Below are 4,094 nucleotides of genomic sequence, written 5' to 3' on the forward strand. Positions count from 1 at the left end.
ATCCAAGAAAGTCAGTAATCCCCAAGTAGGATAAAAACAAAGAAAAATACAGCCAGGTATATCATTAGGCAACTGTTAAAGGAAAAAAATAAGAGATAGAATACATAATAAATAAATAATGAGATAGTGGATTTAATCTCAACTGTATCAGTATTTTAATTACAAATAACTTCTTTAAATATCATAATTAAAGCAGGGTGCCTGGGAGGCTGAGTAGTTTAAGCCTCTGACTTCAGCGCAGGTCATGATCTCGCGGTCCGTGAGTTCGAGCCCCGTGTCAGGCTCTGTGCTGACAGCTCAGAGCCTGGAGCCTGTTTCAGATTCTGTGTCTCCCTCTCTCTCTGACCCTCCCCCGTTCATGCTCTATCTCTCTCTGTCTCAAAAATAAAAGTTAAAAAAAATTTTTTTAAATATCATAATTAAAAGACAAAGACTTTCATACTAGATTAAAGACAGTGCAAACATAAGGCCATCCAAAACTTAAAAATAAAAGAACAGTAAAATATCAAGACATGCAATCACTAACCAAATCAAAGCTTGTTGATATAATCAGATAAAGTACTTTTGTGGTAAAATACACAACTAAGGAAGGGTCTTTGTTAAACATATTTAAACAACTGCAAAAAGCACGCAATTCAGAAAAGAAACAAATAGCAAAAAGTTTCAGCAGACATTGCCCAAAAGTGTCTATCCATTTGGCCGCTAAACATAGAAAAAAGTATCTAACTTTATTAGTCATCGCAGAAATGCAAGTTGAAACCACAAAAAACTATCACTACACACTTACCAGAATGCCTAAAATGGAAATGTCTGATGATACTGAGAAGTTGGAACTCTCATAAACATGTAAGATTATAAAAGAAGAAAAACTGAAAAGGATCTGGAAGACATATTTACTCTAGTGATGCCTGGTAAAGTCTCTTGGAGGTTCTAAATCAATACTAATGTTATACTAGAGTGTTTCTTTTTTTAAGGATCTGACATTCTTTTTAAGCAATACACACACACACACACATATACACATCCATTTGAATATATTCAAACATACAATCCAAGTATAGATTCCTATACATATAAATGAATATCGATTCATATATATAAACACACATACATATTTAAGATAAATATTTAGTGACTTTTATTTATTTCTCGTCATCCTGTGGATATGTTCATTCTCCAATAATGACTTCCTGGTCATCAGACCCCCTCAGTAGTGCTAATTAGTAAGTATACTCATTAGAGATTCAGATGTCCCAAATATGTGCACCAGGAAAGCCTCACACCTTATATATAGTGTGTACTTGAGTAAGACCTGTTCTTCTCTATGACTGTGAGTTATTTTAGAGATGTAAGCCTCCAAAACACAGAAATAGCCTCTTATTCCCTAAGTGAAGAGAAAAATTTCAGTTTGCAAAGCATTATTTTGGCATCATAAAAAATGGAATTTAATATATTATTTTCTAATTTTAAGGCTAAAGATGCTTAACTTCGTATGATTAGAATCTTCTCCAACCCTCCAACATTCTGGGGTCTTTTCCCTTCATGTTCAATAAAACTATTTGATAATCTATCTCAATCGTTGTAAGAACTCTTAGCCCGCTTCTTAAAATCCCCAGACTTTCAGGATTCTTCACATCGCCTTGGGCACTTCATACATCCCTCTTACCCTCCTTGCTGTACTTTTGGTCATCCCCTTCAGCATTTCGCTTCATCTCTCCTCCTGTCCTCCATTTGCAGAGCTTTACTCCAAATCAATCTAGCCTTTTCCTCTTTTCCTAAGGCGCCATCAACATAAATTTTAGTGAAGAATTGCTAGTGACATTGCACGGAAAAATATTTAATAACAAGCATTAGACACCACTGTTCAGAAAAGTATTGTGACCTCTCTCTCATTCTCCCAAGACTTGATTTCCTGCTGTGTTGTCTTTCTCTTTCTTTCTCCCCAGAACACTCTAAGAGCACTCAAACCTCTCTTTAACAGCCAGGGCAACAATCCCAAATACGTGTTACTCTACTATACAGAGAAATGAATCTCTTTTGTCTTCTTATTCCTCCTCATTTTGGCCAGTCCTAGCCAACAAGCATTTCCAAACATCGACCTCTCAAGACACACATACACCCACATGCATGTTCCCAGACACACATTTGCCAATCTAGCATAGCAATTTTTTCACAGGCAAATACATCAGGGCTTCTATTTTCCAGGATCTCACCTGCCTTGAGAGAGATATGTCAAAAAGTAATTACATGTGTAGGATGAGAAAATAAGGAGATAAAGAAGGCTCACCAGAAATAAATCTTAAAGGAAGGCAAACGTACATTATCTATAAGTAAGTGGGATTCCAGTAAGGGAACTCAGAGAGAGACAACGATGTGGGAAAGTCACCTTGTCGTCAAAGACCATGACATGTGCTGAAAATAACTAGTAATCTGAAGTTATTGGTGAAGAAATGGGGTGTGTGTGACATTTATGGTGAGACAGTCAAGTAAACACATACAATTAGGTATCCCAAAATAAAGGCTAGTGCCCCGGAGACAGATGCAGACTAGATATCATCTTCTGAAAAGAACAAAAACAAAAACAAAAACAAAAAAAACCTTTTAAAATTTTTTTATCGTTTATTTTATTTTTGAGAGAGAGAGAGACAGAGTGTGAATGGAGGAGGGGCAGAGAGAGAGGGAGACACAGAGTCTGAAGCAGGCCACGGGCTCTGAACTGTCAGCACAGAGCCCGAGGCAGGGCTCCAACCCATGAAAGGTGAGATCATGATCTGAGCCCAAGTGGACGCTCAGCTGACTGAGCCACCCAGGTGCCCCCCAAAAACGTTTTAAAATACAAAATCAGGTGCACCCGGGAGGCTCAGGTGGTTAAGCATCCAACTTCAGCTCAGGTCATGATCTCTTGCTTCACGAGTTCAGGCCCCACATTGGGCTCTGTGCTGACAGCTCAGAGCCTGGAGCCTGCTTCAGATTCTGTGTCTCCCTCTCTCTCTGCCCCTCTCCTCCTCGTGCTCAGTCTCTCTCTCTCTCTCTCTCTCTCTCTCTCTCTCTCTCCCTCTCTCTCTCAAAAATAAATAAAAACATTAAAAAAATTTTAAAAATAAAATAAAATAAATAAATACACAATCATCTCAGAAGTATGGTAGCAGCACACCATTTAAATGCTTAATCGATATGATTTCTTAGATGATGATAAGACAAATAGACTGATCCTGAAAAGGCAAATTTGCCAGGAGTAGAATTCATCTGTTTGGGTTGATTCTACAAATAGGTGAAAATCATTTCTGCCATCATCAATATTGTTGAGGCAACAAACCGTGAATGTATAAAACCAAAGTCTATGGGGAGCATCTAGGGGACTACTTCCTCCAATTCTTTTTTAACAAGAGAATTTGAGTATTGTCTTATATAAAACATGGCTTTTTAAAATGTCTATTTATTTCTGAGAGACGGGGAGAGAGAGAGCATGAGCAGCGGAGGGGCAGAGACAGAGAGAGAGAATCCCAAGCAGGCTGTGCTGTTAAGGCAGAGCCACACATGGGGATTCAATCTCACAAAGCATGAGATACTGACCTGAGCCAAAATCAAGAGTCAGGGCACTTAACCGACTGAGCCACCCAGACTCTCCCAAATACGGCTTTATTTAAATGAACCATTGACTGCTTCATTATCACACAAATACATTTAATAAAATTGCAAGCATTTATAACATTTTCCAATAGAGTGTGCATGATTTAATTTTCCAAAGTATTAGATTCTTAAGTTTCAGATATAACCTTTAGTAATACAATAGCATTTCCTTTTAGCAGTTGTGATACAGAAAACATTTTAGGATTTCATCCAAGTGTGTTCTGGCAGGGTGGGAGGGAGGCAATAACAAAGTGTTTTTTTTTTCTTCCCTTTTCCAGAAGTACCTTAATCATTAAGCCTGAATTATGCAACTTGAACTTTTCAGGGATGAATAGCGTAGGGACAGTCTAAAGCCAAGCGTTCATTCCTGTAAATACAGAAAACAAACTGATGGTTGCCAGAGGGGAGGGGTGGGGGTGAGCAAAATGGGTGAAAGGGATTGGAGATCCAGGCTTCTAGTTATG

Source organism: Panthera tigris, chromosome B2, assembly GCF_018350195.1.
Source record: "Panthera tigris isolate Pti1 chromosome B2, P.tigris_Pti1_mat1.1, whole genome shotgun sequence".
In the NCBI taxonomy this organism is placed as follows: Eukaryota; Metazoa; Chordata; class Mammalia; order Carnivora; family Felidae; genus Panthera; species Panthera tigris.